The sequence below is a fragment of the Ursus americanus genome, chromosome 11, assembly GCF_024610735.1.
Source record: "Ursus americanus isolate L20-20 chromosome 11, mUrsAme1.1.p, whole genome shotgun sequence".
In the NCBI taxonomy this organism is placed as follows: Eukaryota; Metazoa; Chordata; class Mammalia; order Carnivora; family Ursidae; genus Ursus; species Ursus americanus.
Genome location: NC_142137.1, coordinates 23244660 through 23267122, shown reverse-complemented (window position 1 = coordinate 23267122; position 22463 = coordinate 23244660).

Genomic DNA, 22463 nt, shown 5'->3' with positions numbered 1-22463 from the left:
GTCAAGTCCTTCCTTTCAGATTGCAAAATCAAGTATCACTTCCTGGTAGTGCTGCACTGCCATTTTCTTCCTCCTCTTTGGGTTCCAGTTGGTGGTCACAGAGATACTCAGGAGTTAGCGTGGGGTTCACCGTAGCTGCAGATGGTGGCTGAGAAACATTTTACAATATGAGACACTTTGGTATTTTTCTAATATTGTACATCTAGAGGGCTCAATGAATCATAATATGGATTCTTTACTTGAACATGAATATTAAAGCACATATAATACAGACCTCGAGTCATACAGTAGACCCCCTAAATACTATATGTAGACCTGCTCACAGGTTATTATGACCTGACCGTGTAGCCTTGGGCAGGTCGTAAACTCTGAGTTTTTGTTTCCCCATTTGTAAAAGAAAAATGTTGGACTAGATGCTCTCTAAAGTCTCTTTCAACTCTAAAAATTATTTTTAATAATTATTCTACCTATTTATAAATATATATGCTTCTAACAAAACTTCAACAGCCTTTAAAAAACCTACTATAAACTTTATATGACCTGCTATAACCCTTGCAAACCTTGTATAAAAATCTAAGCCCTTCTTCTTGCTCACTTTGCCTTTCCAGCCTCATTCATTCATTCATCCGTCAGGCATTTATAGGGTACCAAATATAGGACAGATAAGGTGCTATACTTTGAGTAAGAACACAGCAATGACTAAGTCACAGTTGATGTGTTCAAGCATCTCAGGGGCCAGAAGACACATAATGGGACTAGGAGGCTGCAGTCAGGTCATACAGTGAGGGCTGGGCGTCTAGAAGGAGACAGCTCACAGAGCGGTGGGTCCCCTCTCTGCCCTGAGGGACGGTGGGCCAGAGAAGGATCTTCGGAGGTGGTAGGGTGTGAGTTGAATCTTAATGAATGAACAGTCACGCCAGCCCAGAGAATGGGGAGAACACCTTAGGGAGAGAGGACAGCCCAAGAAGGCACAGGGGCGAGAGGCAACATGGAGCATGAGGAGGGTAAACCTGTTGGCAGAGTGTCCTGTGTGGGGCATGGCCACGTGGGGCAGGGCCTGCAGCAGCAGGTGCTAGGAGTCATAGATGGACTTTATTCTGTAGGTGACAGAAAAATCTCAAAAGATTAGAAGTAGGGGAATGACATAATAGATTAAGATGTTAGATGGATCACATTTTGACAGTGGTCTGGAGGAACCAGAATTAGTGGAGGCCAGATTAAAATCAGAGGAACAAGTTGGGGGCTGCAGGCATAATCCAGGTGAGACATTCTCAAGGCTCGGGTGGGACAATGATGGTACAAATGGACAAGTGGGGGGCAGGACTGAAGTCATATTTTGGAGAAGGACGTGGATCTATTTAGGTAACAACCAAGTTCAGAGTGTCCATGCCTACATCGGTCCATTTGATTCTCCCAACGTGAACAGCAGGAGGAAAACGTTACCTGCTCCATGTGCTCAGATTTGCGTCTTTAAGGTTGTACTTGCCACTTATTTCATGTTAGGGAAGCTGAAAGAGGGACATGGACTCCCCGTGCTCCAAGAGGCTCATGCATTGATCAGCAGCAGCTTTTGGAAGCTGTGAGCAAAATATTTCCAGTCTCGCTCGGTCATCCCTCATGCATGCTAACAGCGCTTTTGGGGGGGGGGAAGAGTTAGTGCCATGGACCAGGACTCATGCCATTCACCGCATAGGTTTCCAGTTTTCAACAGAGAGAGCCAGTTCACAGCCAGGGACAGCAAGCAGTCACTTCCACTTAGACATCTGCAGCTCTCTGTGCGAATGAGTCAGAAGCAGAAGGTTGGTTTTTCCTTATGAAAGGCAGATGCCTTTAAAATTCAGGGGGCAAATTCAGAGGACAGCAAATGGGGTGAGATTGCCCCAAATTCCCTGGAAACCCCTGAAGGCAGTTGTTAAGATTTGACCAACCCAGGGACCCGGCAGTTGCTCTGGGGAAGCTCCAGAGGGGAGTAAGGCTCTGGCCCCAGCTAGAGCTCTGAAGTCCGAACGGCATTTACAGGGCTCCGTGATTTACACAGATTTATATAAGATTGAAGGCACTTTATGAAATCTGCTCCTACAATTACATTTCCTAAGACTTACTAGGGATTAGAGTGTCACTATTCTCAAACACTCTGCCACATAGTTTTCTGTAAACAGTTTATACAGAAATAAAGGAGGGGGAATGATCAGTTGCCAGTTTATGTGAGCTTTTCCATACAGAGGCTCACTAAGGCCCAATTCCTTCTGATTTATGTACCAACTGCCTTAGCCAGCTGGGCAACAGTCCTCCTGACTCCTTACCACTTTTAGAACGTTTTAAAAGTAAGCCCTAATAAAAGGCTTCCTCTCTATTATCCCTGGCCTTCGGGATGAGGAAAATTCCCCACAGAAATTGTGCACATTTTGCGAAAGCCGTAAATTCTAGCGGTGACATTTTAATGTCCCAAAGTCAGTGCATAATAAATGTCTCCTGTTATAAGTTAGAGCCTTTCTGGGATGTGTTGACCTTTGAAGTCTCTCCAAGAGATAAGTTTCTCTCTTATTTAAGGCTACCATACATTGGTTTTAATTTCTATTAACCATAAAATTATGATTAAAATTCTTCTGAAATAGAGGAATTATTTGGCTTTTTTAAAAAAATATACATATACCCTGATGCTCAACTTTGGTGACAAGAATCACTTTATTTTCCCAGCACTGAAGAATTAAAAACCAAAATCACATTTGGGGAGGGGGCATATTGTAGAGTGAATATGCTGGAGAAATTGGAATGTGCGTAAGAGTTCAAATACACACATTATTTAATATTGTTACGTGGCTATTTCAGCCTACACACACACACACGAATAGTTTTGAAATTTACTAAAACAATATCCACTAAGGATTTTTTACAATTCTTTATTAATAATCTTACTGTTTATTCAGAATCCACTTCCTGCTATCAAAGTTGGATTTTCTGCTCCCAAAAGTATTGGGTGTATTTTACAGATTGCTGGACATGAGGGAAAACCAGAGCGTAGTCAAGATCTGCTGGCCTCGTTGGCCTCTTTATTTGCTACATACACTGCGTTACTGACTGAAGCACCAAATGGTTCCTCCACCCAGAAACGGGTCTCGCGGCAGCCTGGAGCCTGTAAGGGAAGCCCACATGCAGATCCTGCCTTGGAGTCCATCGAAGAAAATTCCTGTGGGATCTGTTGAGCATTTGGGGCTAAGGGATAGTTTTTCTCTCAGACGTTTTTCTGACTGGAGCAGAAGAGCCTCAGGGCTTCCATGTATGGAACATGTGTCGACAACGTGCCAGGCAAAGTCCATAAGCAGCGAGCCAGACAGACGTGGTCTCTTCCCTCTGGAAGTGAGCTCTTGTATCTTCAAGTGAAACACCATTTGGTACAACTGAGAGGAAGTTCTAGTACTAAATTTAAAAATGGAGACGCAGAACTTTGTAGTGTAATTCCATTGACGTGAAAACAAACACACAGGAGTAAACAAGTTCATATGCGTACACTTGTGTATGCTTTAAAAACATTACAAAGACCAGAGTAATGCTGTGGAATGGAGGAGAGAAGGGAGGCATTTTTATTTTCAGTGTCTCTCTCTCTATTCTTGGCTTTTATTCTGTGAACAATAATTTTAAAGAAATTTAGTCTTAGAAACCACACACGTTATCAAAGTATATTTTTATAAACGAGTATGGAAAGGTATATTGTTGAATGGAATAAAAAGCAATTTATAAGCAGCAAGGAAGATTCCATTCTTGTAGAAACTAGAGATATATAGTTAATAGATGATAGATAGGTAGATAGATAGATAGATAGATAGATAGATAGATAGATAGACAGATAATCGGAGGGTAAACAACTGAGGATATAAAACAAATTGGTACAGGGGCGCCTGGGTGGCACAGCGGTTAAGCGCCTGCCTTCAGCTCAGGGCGTGATCCCGGTGTTATGGGATCGAGCCCCACATCAGGCTCTTCCATTATGAGCCTGCTTCTTCCTCTCCCACTCCCCCTGCTTGTGTTCCCTCTCTCGCTGGCTGTCTCTATCTCTGTCGAATAAATAAATAAAATCTTTAAAAAAAGAATAAAAAATAAAACAAATTGGTACGGAAAGTTACCTCCAGGGGATGTGGTGAAGGGAGAGGCCTCTCATTTTCTGTATTGCATATTCCTGTAACATTTGACTATTTCTCAGTGAGCGTGAATTGATCATCAGAAGAAAATGATTTTTTTTACATTAAAAATGTGGTATGTTTTATGCCAAACCACTTCAGCTAATCCCTTTTTGTTTCAGTAATAAAAATAACTTAGAGAATATTACAGCTAAGAACAGATATTTGAAGCATAAACATTTACCCAGTACTGGTTTTTCCAAATCCTTTTAATTCTCCTTTCCCCTTGTAAGTCCTAAATCAGAAAGGATTTGACATCACTCCTCAGGTTCAGTTTGGAGCCAGTCCCTCCGTGGGGGCGTTGCAGGGAAGGGCCTGAATGAGATTCAGTCCAGCAGTGGAAATTGGGATGCTGTGTGGGTCCCTTGACCTTCCTCTGTGCCACCTCTCCACAGCCATCCCGCTGGGAAAGGATCCTTAGTCTGAGGGGCAAAAGGCCCTTTTTGTCTTTAGCCCTTCAGCTTGACCTTGGACCCCAAACATTTGCTGTCTTACGGGACTCCTGGAGAGGTGGCAAGCAGATTCAGTTTTCGTTTTACTTTCGGAGCACTCATTTGAAGGTTTTCACTCTGAATGGGCCTGAGTCTGGGTCTCAGACCCACACGCCGTGGCAAGCTCTCGCATGGCGGAGATGGCCCAGGCAGGTCTGCCTGTACTTTCACCTTCCCACCCAGATTCCTGAGCGCAGACCAATGGGAGATTGCGTCAGATTCGCCAAGGCAGGCCAATTAGACAATCCTGAAATCCCCTTGATGACACAGCATGCATGAAAGTCTGTTTGTACCCTATCACATTGTTAAATTTAGATGCAGTCTGGCTATGTTACAGAAGCAGCTCTTGAAAAGAGGCAGGGAATGCAGAGATCAATCTAAGGATACAGAAAACCTGCCTGGGCCAGTCAGTCTTCACTTATTTTGTAATGCAGACAGAGGAGAAGTTAATTCCAATCTCAGCCAGTTGCAACAGAGACATTGTTTCCGTGAAGTTACTCTGGAGAAGGAAGTGCCTTCTAGGTGCTGGGAGCTGATGTCTGCCAAGCCCACACAAGATGTAGGCTGGGAAGGGTAATTGGTATCCTGAAAAACAAGAAGTCGGTTATCCAGCGCCGAATTACTGACAAAATCATGTGAGGGCTTATAGCAGGACAAATAACAAGTGTATGAATAAAATCAAGTATTGCTAAAGGGACAGAAATCAATCGTCGAAGTATGAGAGTACCAGGGACATCATTTATGTTATTAATGAAGTATTGAGAACACACGCATCAGATAGACCTTTTAATTCATGTGAAAAAAAATCGGATTTTGGGGATATGTCGTGGTCTATAAACAGTGATGTTTTAAATGTCTTTAGTAGTTGTTACCAACACCCGCAACATGATCCACTTAAGACTAGTTGGTATTTTGGAAAATGTCATAGATTCACTTTTCCAAGTAAAGATGCAAAAAGCTATCTGGGCATGTTAACTGTTGTTTGCTTTTAGCAGAGCCAGTCTTCTCATGAGCCTTTCCAAATATTGATTTATAGAATTGTCTTTCCACTCCTCGGCACGATGAGACTTGAAAACTATCATTGAAGATGTACTTAAAGCTTTTCATCTGTTGGCACCTCACAGCACTTCCCCCTGATGATGAGTTGATAGATGCCATCTAGAAAGGGTGGAGAGAAGCACAGACAGGTATAAGGACACACGAGGCAGAGTGGAACACAGGATGGAATTCCAAAAAGCTTCAAAAGATATGGAAATCTAAGAGCCCCAAGAAAAAATTGGTGAGAAGAAATGTACATAAGACTAAAAACAAAGCAACAAAAAAGATACCCCAGTGCTTTGACAAGGATGTCGATTTCATCTTTTCCACCTGAAAGTCAAGAAGGCACTGGCCCCAGCTGAATACACATGTGCTGAAACTGAGGATTTTGCATTCCAGAACCTATACATTTATCTCTGATTTAATCTCAGAGGATTGAAGTGAATTTCACAAGCAGGAAAAAAAGTGGAGCCCAAATAGAAGAAAAAGAAGAGTTGTGTAGGGAAATAAAAGACAGTCATATTAGAATCATCATAAATTGGATATAATTGGGTTATTTTGTGTTAATAATATTTTATGTTAATGAAGCATAGCACTTTTATCAATATCGATTAACTTTAGTACAACTCTTTTAAATATCAACCTGTCTGGAAGTATAGATTTTTAGTAATACCCTTTTTTGCAAAGTTCTAATTTGTCACCTATCCTCCAAAGTCCCTAATAACCTTCTGCGATCCATTTGTAGTACTGTTGCTCCAGCCACATATTTAAAATGACAAGAAACCAATGAATGAGTGGAAACAATTTGAAAATGAATTTGCCAGTTTAAAAAAAATGCCATAATTCAAAATATGAGATGAGTCAAAGGGAGGCATTGCCCAGAAAGCACACACACACACACAGAGAGAGAGAGAGAGAAAAGAAGACTGTATCATCAGGCAAGTTCGTTCACTTTCCAACAACAAATGAGTCATTCATCAGTCTATATGTCACATATATTACAGGACTTGAATATAAAACGGTATTTACCTTTCGACAACAATCAAAAAAGCCCCTACGGTCTCGTGCTACCTCAGGTTTCCCCTAAATTTTTCAACATGCTAAACCCATCAATTACCCTTCAGAAGAGTTGATCTGAGCAAGTTGAATCGACACAGTAAAACAACCAATTATTTTTCTACTTTGCACAGAGCATAATCACAGTCACTCCTCGTGTCCAAAGCCCTTTTCCCTTTCGCTGGGAACTACTAAATAAACCAGGCAATCAGTCAGTAACTTTCAAGGAATAATTACTCAAAAGCCTTTGTAGAGCTGAGTATGGACCAAGGTGCTGCCTAAAACTTTAAAAGAAAGGTTCTAGAAAAATGCAGCAAATAATAACAATTCACCAGTTACCCCTGGAAAAGACCAGCAGCCTTATATTTGGGGGCTGTTTTTTCCTTGGGGGAGGGGCTTGTTGGCAATTTAAGCTTTTTGTCCAGGCTTTCCCCTAAGGAGTGGAGAGAGGCTTTCTGTCTTCACATGGTCTCTGTGCCCTCACACTCTCCAGCTTCTGGGTCAAAAAAATCTGGATTTTATGTTACTAAAGTGCACAAAAGAAGAATAAGTGAGGAGATAGATCAGCTTCATATTTATACATGAACCAAAATCAGAACAGGTCAATATTGATCAATGCTATATGTAGGAGACACACTCATATTTGTTATATTAGTTACTGTAAACTTTCTGTGTATTTTTTAACTTTTAAAAGAAAGACAAATAGGGGCGCCTGGGTAGCGCAGTCGTTAAAGTGTCTGCCTTCGGCTCAGGGCGTGATCCCGGCGTTACGGGATCGAGCCCCACATCGGGCTCCTCTGCTGGGAGCCTGCTTCTTCCTCTCTCACTCGCCTGCTGTGTTCCCTCTCTCTCTGGCTGTCTCTCTGTCACATAAATAAATAAAATCTTTTAAAAAAATTAAAATAAAGACAAATAAACCAATGAAAGGAGCTTCATGTTTCTACAGGAAAAAAACTTTTTTTTCGTAAATCAATGAAATACATATCCTTCTAATGTTTTTTTTTTTTAATAAGGAAATTTTGCCACAGTATTCCATTCCTAGAACCAAGGTAGAGGTTTTTTGTGTAGAGGATGGGCCAAATATTTGCTCTTTGAGATCAGGAAATAGTAAAGTCTATTTCAAAGTTCATAGAGGGGCGTCTGGCTAGCTCGTTGGAGGAGCGTGAGACTCTGGATCTTGAAGTCGTGGGGTTGAGCCCCTCATTGGGTATAGAGATTACTTAAATAAACAACTAAATAAACTTTTTTTAAAAATTCATAGAGAACATTGTGCAGTAGGATTAAAAACTTAAACAGAAACTGTCAACATGAAAAAAGAAAGAAATCTAGATTTTAGTCTAAGTTCTGCTAAGTTACAATTTGAACTCTGACAAATGTCTCAACTTCACCTGGATCTCAGTTTTCTTATTTTAAAAGTGGAGGGGATAACACCTTTCAAACTAATGCACTTGGCTTTTGTGAGGAAGGGATGTATAAAACTTTCAAAGAACAAAGCCCTGTTTGACTGTTAGATAGTTTCATGAAAAATATGGTACTTTCTTCTGATTTCCTTCTCTCACAAATGCCATTAATAAAAATTATGGTGAGAGTGAGATTGGCATTAAAAGTACATTCCTGGGGCGCCTGGGTGGCACAGTGGTTGGGCGTCTGCCTTCGGCTCAGGGCGTGATCCCGGTGTTATGGGATCTAACCCCACATCAGGCTCCTCCGCTATGAGCCTGCTTCTTCCTCTCCCACTCCCCCTGCTTGTGTTCCCTCTCTCGCTGGCTGTCTCTATCCTGTCGAATAAATAAATAAAATCTTTAAAAAAAAAAAAAAAAAGTACATTCCTGATCCACGCACTGCCAATTACGGTGCCACGGGCATCTGGGCATTTAATGAGTCTTAGCTGGTGGTCATGATCCACCTTCATACACAAAGAGATTCATTCTCTCAAGGCTTGATTCTAGAGTGACTTCCTCTTTCCATGTTGGAATTTTATTGCACCTGACATCCAGATGGAAAAAGGCAGAATGTTCCAGAAGTGGTTGATAGATCCACTTTAAATTTAATTTCAGCACGTGGTGATTAATGTCCCCTGTGCACATTTTTTCTAACCTGTAGTCTTTTGAATTGAAAGTTGCCCTAGCTACATTCCACTAGGTTCCCTTTTACACACAACAAATTCACACTACATTTGGTTTGGAGAGACCCTAGTTTGGGGGGCTTCTCAGTCACAGATGTAGTAGAGGATTCTAGTTCCCAGTTGAGTGCAGCAGTCAGTTATAACATCCTGGGAAAATAGTCAATTAGCCTGTGATTCATGTTGGAATAATGCATTGCTTTCTAGTAAAAGATTCCTTGGAGTTGTGTCTAGAGTTTAATAGCAGACAACTTTTACAAGAACATTTTGTTGCACAAAAATTCCCTTCGTAACTTTTAGAAATTGCGTTTGCACAAGAGTGTTTGAATAGCACAGGCATTACTGAAGAGGGGCCAGATCCAGTGCAGTCCGTTTTCCAACTCTTGAATAATAATATTCTAAGCTGAGGTTGAGATTCTACTACTCTCCAATGTGGTTTTCTGTTCTGAGGTGGTTTGTTTTCCTCCCTGCTGTTCGTCACATTTTATATCCTGGGAATAGAACCACTGACCTCCACAGAACATTTTTAATGGCCTTGGTAGTTCTTGAGATGCATTATGTCTCATGACTAAGAACAGACTTAAAAATGTAGACATTGTGGACTAGATTTCCAGGCCTTCCTCAAGGTGCTGAGAAAGTTTAGGCAGATCATATGCTGTACTCGCGCCTGTAAATGTTCTCATCTGTAAAATGGGAGAACAACACTAATGTATAGCACAGGGCTATTCTCTAACTGCGGGGCGGGGAGGGGGGATGTTTATCAGTAGAAAGTACTACCAGATTATTAAATCAAAATATTTGATCCTAGCATTTTGAAACTTTCATTTAGAAGAAAATCTTTTTTTTTGTTATGTTAGTCACCATACAGTACATCATTAGTTTTTGATGTAGTGTTCCATGATTCATTGTTTGCGTATAACACCCAGTGCTCCATGCAATACGTGCCCTCCTTAATACCCTTCACCAGGCTAGCCCATCCCCCCACGCCCTCCCCTCTGAAACCCTCTGTTTGTTTCCCGGAGTCCATAGCTCTCATGATTCATCTCCCCCTCTGTTTCCCCCCCCCTTCATTTTTCCCTTCCTTCTCCTACTGATCTCCCTGCTATTCCTTATGTTCCATGAATGAGTGAAACCATATGATAATTGTCTTTCTCTGCTTGACTTATTTCACTTAGCGTAATCTCCTCCAGTCCCATCCATGTTGATGCAAATGTTGAGAACTCGTTCTTTCTGATAGCTGAGTAATATTCCATTGTATATATGGACCACATCTTCTTAATCCAGTCATCTGTTGAAGGGCATCTCAGCTTCTTCCACAGTTTGGCTATTGTGGACAATGCTGCTATGAACACTTGGGGCGCATATGGCCCTTCTTTTCACTACATCTGTATCTTTAGGGTAAATACCCAGTAGTGCAATTGCTGGGTCATGGGGTAGCTCTATTTACAAAGCTGTGATCACCAAGACAGGGTGGTACTGGCACAAAAACAGATACATAGACCAATGGAACAGAATACAGACTCCAGAAATGGACCCTCTGCTCTATGATCAACTAATCTCTGACAAAGCAGGAAGAAACATCCAATGGAAAAAAGACAGTCTCTTCAATAAACGGTGCTGGGAAAATTGGACAGCTATATACAGAAGAATGAAACTTGACCACCCTCTCACCCCATACACAAAGATAAACTCTAAATAGGTGAAAGATCTCGATGTGAGACAGGAATCCATCAAAATCATAGAGGAGAAGGGAAGAATGAAGGGGGGGTAAACAGAAGGGGGAATGGACCATGAGAGACTATGGACTCTGGGAAACAAACTGAGGACTTCAGAGGGGAGGGGGGTGGGGGACTGGGATAGGCCGGTGATGGGTATTAAGGAGGGCACATATTGCATGGTGCACTGGGTGTTATATGCAAATAATGAATCATGGAACATTGCATCAAAAACTGGGGATGTACTGTATGGTGACTAATATAACAATTACAAAAAAAAAAAAAAATCCTAGAGGAGAACATAGGCTGTAACCTCTTTGACATCGGCCACAGCAACTTCTTTCATGACATGTCTCCAAAGGCAAGGGAAACAAAAGCAAAAATGAACTTTTGGGACTTCATCAAGATAAAAATCGTCTGCATGGCAAAGGAAACAGTCAACAAAACAAAGAGGCAACCCACAGAATGGGAGAAGGTATTTGCAAATGACACTACAGATAAAAGGCTGGTATCCAAGATCTATAAAGAACTTCTCAAACTCAATACCCAAGAAACAAATAATCAAATAAAAAAGTGGGCAGAAGATATGAACAGACACTTTTCCAATGAAGACATATGAATGGCTAACAGACACATGTAAAAATGTTCAATATCATTAGCCATGAGGGAAATTCAAATCAAAACCACATTGAGATACCATCTTACACCAGTGAGAATGGCAAAAATTGACAAGGCAAGAAACAACAAGTGTTGGAGAGGATGTGGAGAAAGAGGAGCCCTCTTACACTGTTGTCGGGAATGCAAGTTGATACAGCCACTTTGGAAAACAGTGTGGAGGTTCCTTAAAAAAAGGAAAATCTTTATTTTAAATGGGAAAGATGTGTCATTTCAAAATTCATAAAAAAGAAAAGCAAGCTTTTGATTGTACAGACATAACCAATAACTCCATCAGGATTAGGAATCAATCTACCTGTAGAACATGGCAGACTTTGGAGATTCTTTGCCCAAGATTCTTTGTACCGCTTATCATTAACACTGTCTCAATAGCACACAGATCATTCTGGTGACATTTGGTACCTACAAAACTAAGGAATGTGGAGATTTGGGGGCTTTGCCTTAGTAGATGATACCCAGTACAGGAAATAGAACTGAGACCATTTCTAATTCCATTGGTTCCAATAAAACCAATTCCATTTTCCTGTGTCCCAGGCTTGTATGGGTCTTTCATATCAGGTCTCCAAAAAGCATATTCTGTAGATCTGGAAAAGAAAGTGTGACTATTTCCTGAGACACATTTAATATGCCCCAACTCCCTTACCTCACCAAGTCACCACTCAAGGTGGTTGAATTTCTATGGTGTGATATGTAACATGGAATCATTGTAGCCTATGTTGCATCAAATGTTAATACTTGGGAAGCAGTCAGCATACAAGAGGCAGGCACAGCTTCTGTCCAAAAGAGATAGATCTGAAGACCTAAGACCTGGATTCTTCCCCGATCCTCCTCCTTCCTGAGGCTGGGCTAGGCACCTTTCCTCTGCTCCCCTCCATCACCGTGCTTACTGCACTGCGTGGTACTTCTGTGCGTGGGTATCTGTTTTCCTTACTAAACCAAACCAGCACTCCGTGGATATGCAAAAACTGGATGGTCTCCTTTTTTCTTCTTTTGCTCTTCTCTTTCATTGATTTCATTCATTCTTTTATCCAACAAATATTTTAAGGGCCTACTATGTGCCAACCACCCAAATGCATTATCTTGTTTAATCTTTCCAGCTCCACCGTCATTCCTACTTTAAAGATAAAGAAATAAGAAATTAAGTCACTTGCCCAAGTTCAGTGAGAGAGATTAAAAAAAAAAAAAAGGAGGAGGAGGAAACCAGGATTTAAAATTAGATCTCTCTCGCATCCCAGTCAATGCCTTTTCTCCTCCATCTTGCTGTCTCGCAGGCTAAGGCTGTGACATAGAGAGCAATAGAAATCATGGAAAGAATACTTAAGGAAGAGTATGTACGGACTCCTTATGTGGGAGGAGCTGGATGACAGGCTGAGATACTGTGGAAGGTTTAGGCACATATGGTGACTGACAAACACTGAGTGACGTATAATACAGCACGTCCTAGTATATTTTGCAAACCTTGAAACAACGCTAGAGCAGGTCAGTTCGGTAAAGTGGAGGTCACCAGAGGAAGAGTGAAAGAATACAGTGTAGAGGCCTCTAGGAGACTGGACAATGCAGAGCCTGGGGAGGGGGCTCCCGTCAGCGCTGGAAACCAGGACCCAGTTTCAGGGAAAAGATTTTGAAGTAAAAAAAAATGCCCTTAAGGCTGATCTCTACAGCTGGGAAAGGAGAATTCAAGACTTACAGGAACAGGTACCAATTACCATTTGGCAGGAAGGCAAAAAAAGCCTCAGGAAAATGCCAAGGATTTCATCAGGATAAACTTATACAAGAAAGTTAAGTTCCAGAGCACCAGATGGCATTTTTCTGAGGTACTTGGTATTATAAACAGAGATTTCTGATATAGGCATTTCCTCGGAGACAGAAGAAAAGTCGTCCACAGAATTTTATTTGAGGACTGATAAGTGGCACCGGAGGAAGCCACATACACACGAGTATTCCTTGTGGAGCTGTAGCCAGAGGAGGAAGCCAATTCCCTTCTGCCTGCATTTGTTTTCTTTGGTTTCCTTGAGGCTTCCTGGTAATAGCCAAGCTCAAAAAAATAAACTTTGGTATCTCTTTTAGGAAACACACTTTTCATGTCTCTTTCTGGAAACCATCCTTTTATGACACTGGAACTCTTTCTGTTATCATTCTGCCCTCTCAGAGAAGAGAAGATGAAGATTTTCTCTTGGCTAAGAAATGGCATAAACAGAAAGCTTTTGAGGATCTTTGAGTAATTTGGAAGAAAGCATTAGAGGAATTTATTTCATTCTTGTTAATAAATAGCAATGTTTTTCAAGATGCTAAAAGTAGGACATTTGTTTCTCTACTGTAAACACAAAGGTCTCCTGTATTTGTGTCCTTCTGCGCTCATTTCCTTTGCTCTCTGCCTCCGGGCCCCACCCCCTCACCCTGCCCAAGCCAGGAACATCTTCTTCTGTCTTCTCGGGTCCCTTTCTAACTTCCACCTCTCTGTATTCTTCCATATGGCCCCATATGCTTCAAATAAAAGCCCATTGTCCATCTGACAAGTCGCTTCTCCCTCGTTCATATTCCTCCTTGTGAGTCACATCCCCTGGAAGTCCATCTTCCTTTTGGAGTGTCTTTCTTTCTGAACTACTTCAGATCCTGAAATGATGAAGAGAATCACAACAATACCCTCCTGACTTCTTTGTTACGTAAATACTCTCAGAAAACTTCCTTTCAGAGATCTTCCATCCTTTTCCTCTTATGATGTCTTTTGAAGGACTATTATAAATCCAAGAGGCAGGGATGCTGGGAGAGTTTGTTTTGTGCCCTTCTTAACATGCTTGTTAGATTCTGGAATGTCACTTAGGATATGAGTACAGTAGTGTAAGAGGACAAAATGAACACATAGTCGATGAGCAAAAGTACATTTATTTATAAAATGCATTGAAAAGTCAAAAGGAGCCCATCGTATTTCAGAATGCACACGCAGTGAGAAAAATCTAGAGCTGTCTTCCACCGAGGAGAGATTTGCGTAGACTGGGCCTCCAAGGAGGGAAGACAGAAATAAGAGGTCCAGGTTTGAATCCCAGCTTCACCACTTACTAACAAGTTAACTTCTCAAAGCCTCAGGCTCCTCTTCTATGAAATGGGAGTAATAATCTGACTCATGGCCTTGCTGTGAGGTTTAAGTGAGAGAATGCATGGGAGTTGCTCAGCATGGTGTCTGCTATGAGGTAAATGTTCAAATAAATGAGAACCAAGATTATTAGATGCCTGAAGGGCACCTAGAGGGTGTGTAGATGTTCGGGAGGCAGCAGCACTGAATCCAACACAAAGTAGCGGGCATGAGAAACAGATGGGGGTGGTCTCCACTCTCTGAGAAGGCAACAACCCAGCCCTGAGAAGCTGTGGGAATGGTGTGGTGCTGGGAGGGGCTCAGGCTCAGCACCCGAGGCAGGGATGCCCGGGTAGGGGCCTTACAAGGCAGAAGCCCGTACATGGGAACAAGGAGTCGAGATCTGGCTGGATGGCCTTACCCATGCCTCAGCGCCGAGTTCCCTGCCAGCTCCCTGGGTCCTTCCTGCCTCGCAGGATTGATTTCAAGTCTAGAGTAGGCTGGTGGGGCCCAGGAGTCGCCTGAGCAGCACCTTTCCTTAGAAGTCTGACAGACTGTTTCTTTCTTCTCCTCACATGGCAAAGACGCAAACATAAAATTATGGGAAAATGAATCATTGAGAGAAGGCAGTTTGAATTTTCTCCAAGACAGATGTGTTTGAAAAGACTGTTTCCTCAGAGGGAAGTTCTTAGGTTTCAATATTCCATTCTACCCAACAAGCTCCAGAACTTTCTCTCCTTTATCTTGGTTGCCTGCCTGAGCAATTATTCTGCGAATCCTCCTGCTTCATCTGTCTGCTGCTCAATCCCGGCCCAAAAGACTTTTAGGCTGCCCTTTAGATTTCATTCATTAACATTCTTTCTGATTCAGAAACACACAGATGACAAACTAATATAATTTAAGTGTCCCCTTGAGTGCAGTTTTATTAGCGTGACAGAGAAGCTTCATATTTTAAAAATGCATGTGTTTAGTATACCAAGTTTTTAAGAGCTTAGCTTTGGTGACAAATATATGAATACCAAAACTTCGGTGTTTATTTTTCTTTTTATGTTGATACATGTATAGGTAAAACAAAAGAATATTTCATTGAACTATGACACCCTGGGACATACACTGACTTGTGCTAAGTTAAAAGATGCCATGTTTTAGAGATTTCTTTCGTTACATAGAAGCTGTGTTAGACTCTAACGTTAGACTCTATGTATTAGACTGTAGATCTGTATGAATCTGTGTATTAGACTATAAAGGAGTACTTCCTGAAACCTACATAAACGTTCTTTTCCTGAGTATTGTAGCAAGGCCTTAATCTATTAGTGGTTAATACTGTTGTGTTATAATCCCCAAAAAGTGTTTCCTGCCAGGTTCTCCCTGTATCCATCAGTCGCTCAATAAATAATGTGAGCGGACTGACAAGATCTGAACTGTATATATATCCACAATGATTTACTTTTTATTTTGTAATTACTTACTGGCAATATTTGAGGACATGTCTAGTTGACTTTCTCCTATGAAGGAGAAACAGCTGTTACTTGTAAATCAGGGGAACCGCTGGGGAATCCATGAAGTAGACAGGGGTGAGATTAGGACAGAGAAGGAGTCAGGGGTTATGCCGGGCAAAGAGGCTTAGGTGTTTCTCCACAACTGTGCGCACTGAGGTATCTGGGCACTCTCTCGAGAGCTATTGTCTATAGCCATAGAGTAGAAAGTTTGTTTGCAGGAAGTGGTAGTGGAATTTCCCAACTGCAGACAGATAATCTACTAGGTGGGGCAAGCGGAGAGTTGCTAATTACCTCTGGGTTATGACAGAGAGTGTCCATAAGTCAGGCCATTCTTCGGAAGGGGCACACCATGGTATGGGATTCCACTTTCCTGAACAAGACTAGAAGAAGCTCAGTAATACTTCCAAAAGAAACTTAATTGTTAAAACCCCACAGCCCTCGAGTACTGGAATAAAAAGAGAAGGAAATGACCACAAACCAAACACATACAATTCAAAAACAGGTCAATGGTCCTACAAGCCAAACTGAGGGGGAGCCAGAAGGAAGAGGGTGGGGGATGGGCAAAACTGGTGAAAGGGAGCGGGAGATACAGGCTTCTAGTTATGGAATGAATAAGTCACGGGAATAAAAGGCACAGTTACAGTCAATGGGTAATGTAACAGTGTTGTATGGTGACAGATGGTAGCTACACTTGGGGGAAGCACAGTGTAACTTATAGAAAAGCTGAATCACTATGTTGTGCACCTGAAACTAATGTAACATTGTGTTTCAACTATCAAAGTTAAACAATTAGGTCAGTGGTGTCTGCGATAATGGAAGCAAGAGATCACTCTTTCTAGTATACCTTGATCACCATCTTTTTTTTTTTGTCCTTCCTTTTAATGCTTTGTAGTGAAGGGGAGCAAATTTAAGCGCTTGCTATACTTGATTTGTTGAATGGGAAGTAAAACAGTCAGGCTTTAAGTTCCTTTTCTGTTTCGAGGACTTGGAGAAGGAGCCGTATTTGGAGAACCTGCTGCTGGGGCTCGGTGAGGAAGGGGGTGGGGGGCAGTGTCCGCAGCATCAGGGACATTGCATTCCAGGGCCTGCACATGCAGTGCCAGCCCCAGGGAGTGCCCTCTCATTGGAAGAGGAAGAAAGGCCTCCCTTCCTCCCCTCGCCCCCAGTGGGCAGGAAGGGGTATTTAAAATACCAAAACGCTGAAGAAGACGAACCTTAATGATGTGCTTTCTCAAGGAGTGAAGAAAAATAAAATAGAAAAAAAAATTCTTTTTCTCTTCCAAATGAAACCGAAATTAAAAGTGTTTTGGAGACATCAGGGTTTCATTCCACTGCTCTTTTTCCGAACCTGTATCGTTTGTACAAGTCAAGGAGGAAGAAATTTGTCCTTAGAATAAGCTTTGCAAAGTTAAGACGCGTTCAGATCCCACTACCAGATAAGATTCCCCACAGACATCTAAACCTGCGTCTTTGGAATCTAAATGGGGACGAAATGCAGAGATTTTTGAATATGAATCTCTCGCTCTTAAGTGTACGAAGTGCTCCAAAAATTTCCTCCCAGCCTGATTGTCTCTATGGACCCTATGCTGCCCTTGGCACAGAATTTTCACCTGATCCTTTCCCTCCCATGCAAATGAGCCCACCAAAGCAGGCATTGTTTTATTGGAGAGCAGAAGCCTAAAGTAAGACTTTCTTGGGGGATCCATTTGTGTGGATAGGAAGCCTCTAGAATCCTGACCCTTGCTCACTTTGGCTCTAAAGCTCCTCTCTTACATTTTCTAGGCAGGCTTTCTGACTGTCCCTTTTGATGCCAGCGAGGTCAGGCGAGCATGTATTTAAGTGAAAACTCTCATTTTCTCCACTAAGTAGCCCAAAGTAATTTACTATTTGCTCCTGAGTTTACTTTCTTCCTTCTTGGATTCTTTCTTCCTTCTTCTGTTATCCCTTATCCCTTAACCTGTATTCTTGATACCCCAGGCTTCCTGTGTTTCCCCTTTAACCACCCCCACCCCATTCCCTACCATCATTTTGTCTGTATAAATGTAACTCAGTAATATAAATATAAATATGATGGAAATGTACCCCAGTGACAGTGAACCACTCAAGCCTTCTCTCGCATTTCCCCCTTGAGACAACTGAACTGAAGACCATCATGGGTTTTGCTTTACAGGAATCCCAAACCTACCTACTTCAAAAATGTTAATATTTGATTGGACAACAGAATGAGAGGAAAAATGGTCACTGTGGCTGAGACGATTGTTTCCCACTCGTTAGGCAATGAAATATACCTACTTTTAAAAAGTCTCCAGCCACGGCTCACTAGCATCTTATAAAATATATGAGAACCACCCCCCCCCATATCATCAATATTCATCAAGGTTTATACCATATAGAAAATCCTTAATGTCTTCCAAGTTAAACCAAAGAAAACTAAGCTTATCTGATCTGTGTCTGCTACTCTAATGTGTTCATTCAAGTTCATCCTCGTACTATTATTATAAATGCGAGTGAGGGGCTTTGTTCTATCTTCCCTCATTTAGCAACACATTCTACCTCGTATGAACGCAACATTTTTCCTTCAGTTATGACCCTTGATTTTATTTATTTAGTTTTATTTTTTTTAAAAGATTTTATTTATTTATTTGACAGAGACAGCCAGCGAGAGAGGGAACACAAGCAGGGGGAGTGGGAGAGGAAGAAGCAGGCTCCTAGCGGAGGAGCCTGATGTGGGGCTCGATCCCAGAACGCTGGGATCACACCCTGAGTCAAAGGCAGACGCTTAACGACTGTGCCACCCAGGCGCCCCGACCCTTGATTTTAAGCTTTCGATTCCCTGGAGGAATAATTTGGCAAATCTTGGCCAGTCTTATAAAAATCCACAGATGCCACTTTGAGCAAAACAGTTCATAATGGTTTAAAAGAGGTTTTCCACTCTTAACTTTCATCTCCACATATGAGGTGGGTGGCGGGGGAGGGAGGAAGTGGATCAAGGGCCAGCACCAAGTTTGATCCTAGCTCTAACCCAAGCTCCACCCACTGCCTAAACACCATCTAAAGCAAGATCATTTGTCAGCACGTCATTCATGAGCATCATAATTAAGATGCCACAATTCACTTCTGGTATCAAAGGTTCGTTTTGGTGGAAATAACGTACACAGCATCTTCTCTGTGAAGACTCAGGAAGGTCCATTTGGAATCTAGACTTTGAACACCGTGGTCTGAGCGCACTCCCACGCCGCACAGTGGGAAGCGTGCCGCCACCCCTGCTGCAATGGAGGCTACAGATGTCACACAGAACCCAGTGAAACGAAGAACTTGAGCGAGTTAGGAAAGAAAGTGAAGAGGAATGTTCTGCCTTCTGACGTATCTCTAACAACTGTGCCTAACCTGAAAATGTGGCTCCAATCCTTTACAGAACTATTAGTTTCTTTACAGTGAAGTTCTAAAAACTTAGTTTCTTTTGATATCTCCCCCCCGGCAGGAAAATGACACATTTGGGGCCAAGGCATTAAAGCATGGTCTCTTGGGAGAAGGGGGAGGGCTATTGCCTTCCAGCCCACAAACAGTTGCAGGTGCAAAAAATGTGCACACGAAAAGGGAGGTCTGGTAGAGGCCTCTTTCAAACTGCAGGCTTTTAAGTTCAATAAATCTCTTTGCTCTTCCCTTTGTGAGCCGTGTGCTTCCCTCCCACGCTCAAATGCACATCCCCATCCTCAATGTGGCCTCCAGAAGGAATCTTCATGTTTGTTGTGAAGTTTTCCGTAATTACATAATCAGTGAAGTCTGTGAGTTCGTGTTGAGGAGGCTGAAAAATTCAAGCCTGAGGATTACAGTAACATAATTAGATGGCTTCCTGGAAGAGCCAAGTGATTTTTCCCTGGACCGGACTCTGGCTGCCCTCGGAGGCCTTCCTCTAGCCCCGTGAATCACAGCTTTGTGGACATGGCTACCGGCCGACCTCCCCAAGGTGTTTCACGGTGTTTGTGTGTGTTGTGGGTGAGCTCTGCATACATGCTGTGCGTCGATTTGATTAAGAAGGCAGGAGCCACAGAACCAGAAGGCTGTGGTTTCTTGAATGCCTTTGTGTCTGTGTGGTGACAGAGCCAGTGCTTAGCTTGTCTGGGCCGCGGTACCTTGACTCATCCGGCAGTGTCTAGAAGCCTTGATTCCTTGCCTTGGGGTTTTAGGGGCAGGAAGAAAGAGAAGAAAGGAAAGACCACAGCTGAGTTTTGGGCGTGTCATAGAATTTGGTACCCGATATGCATCATTTCTTGTGAATTTTTCCCAAGTCAGCTGGATATTGACGATTATATATCAAAAACCAAACAACCAGAAATAACCTTTTATTTCTCTGCCGTGTGAATCCCTTAGAATCAATCCACTTTACCACAGCCACTCTGGAAAACAGTGTGGAGGTCCCTTAAAAAGTTAAAAATTGAGCTACCCTATGATCCAGCCATTGCACTACTGGGTGTTTACCCCAAAGATACAGACGTAGTGAAGAGAAGGGCCTTATGCACCCCAATGTTCATAGCAGCAATGTCCACAATAGCTAAACCGTGGAAGGAGCCGAGATGCCCTTCAGCAGATGACTGGATTAAGAAGTTGTGGTCCATATATACAATGGAATATTACTCAGCTATCAGAAAGAACGAATTCTCAACATTTGCTGCAACATGGACGGCACTGGAGGAGATAATGCTAAGTGAAATAAGTCAAGCAGAGAAAGACAATTATCATATGATTTCTCTCATCTATGGAAGAATTAGGAAGATCGGTAGGGGAAGAAAGGGATAAAGAAAGGGGGGGGTAATCAGAAGGGGGAATGAAACATGAGACACTATGGACTATGAGAAACAAACTGAGGGCCTCAGAGGGGAGGGGGGTGGGGGAGTGGGATAGACCGGTGATGGGTAGTAAGGAGGGCACGTATTGCATGTGCACTGGGTGTTATACGCAACTAATGAATCATCGAGCCTTACATCGGAAACCAGGGATGTACTGTATGGTGACTAACATAATATAATAAAAAATCATTAATTAAAAAAAAAAGAAAGAAAAAAAAAAGAATTAATCCACTTTACCAATACCCAGCAATCCTTCGAAATGATTATTCATGCACTCTCTAAACTCTCCTTCTCTCCCCCCTCCCCCCCGTGTTCAGTTTCGTGTGTGTTTTCTCCTTTAGCTTAGTCATGGCACACACAGAGACTCTAGGAACTTTGTAAAGGCAGACGCAAAGGTGTGACAGCAGCTGGTTGTTTTCCAAATGAAAATAACCCTCCTACAGAAAAAACCTTACATAGCTATCTTGTTATTTAGCTGGTTTCCATCGAGTTTCCATGGAAGCCATCAACTGCCCATGAGAGGTTGCACGCCAAGGGAATAGCTATGAGAAGAAAAGATGGCTACCAGGGAAATCGCTCCCTTTGTTTTGTTCTGTAATAAAGAGCTAGAACCTCAGCTTCTGTAACTGACGCCAGAATGCAACGTTTGATTTTGAAGAACACAAATGGGAAGGCAGGTGGCTCTCAAGAAGAAACTGTATGCATCCAACTTCAGGAGCATCAGAACTGGTTCGAAAGCCAGTCACTGTATTCAGCAAGCACAGAATCCTGTGCAGCAGATGGTTGATGTGAATTGGGATCCTCAGGTAGACATTTTCTGGAGGTCCTTCTTCATTCTCTTGCTCTCAGAGACTCTCTCACCCTGCTCCTGGAGCCTCATTTCTGTTGCCATCAAGGTTCTCATTCATCTGTTCAGTTTGCTCTCAGTCCTTCTCACATCATAAGTTTACACAGAAAGCACACTCTCTTTCTACATTCCCCCAAGAGTTTAAATAACATAAATCTCTTCCTTAAATATTTGAAAGAATCTCTTGGAAGGCAAACTGAACCCTGCATCCTTTGAGAGATAACACTTTAATAACATGTCTTGTTTTTTAAAAACAGCTCTTCTTGACTGTCTTTACCAAATTTGAGCTCCGAAGAATAACAATTAATGATGTCTATATAGAAATGTTCACTTCTTTGCTTTATAAAATGAAAGATGATGACGAAAATTACATTTGCTTGGGATTCTCCAAATTTTAGTTATTTCAAAATGATTATAGTAGTTCTCTTATCAAATGTATGATAAAGGAAACAAAAACTTGACAAATCAAATAAGAAGTTTGGCAAAATGTTACTATAAATATGATCCCCGTTCGAAAGAGGTATATTTATGCTCATGCACAAAAACTAGTATGATATAAGGGTCAACAGAATAATGAGAGGAAAGAGAAGACTTTTTTCCTATAGGTTTAAATGTCCTTGTCAAATGGTGACCTTTATAATATACTTTATGAGTTAAACTAATGATTTTTTCAATGTTCTCATTATCCATTATACATCTTTACTCCCAGGACAATGAGTGACTGAATCCCTATAAAATTGATTATGTATAAAACCTCAACAGGAGAGAAGACCTCCACACTCATGTTGCTATGTATTAATTAATATAATACAAATTATTATTATAAAAATAAACCAGAAGAATTTGGCCTTGTTTTATCTAACTGTTCAATGTGTTATCTATGGCTATGTAACAAGTTATCCCAAAACTTTATGGCTTAGGACAACAA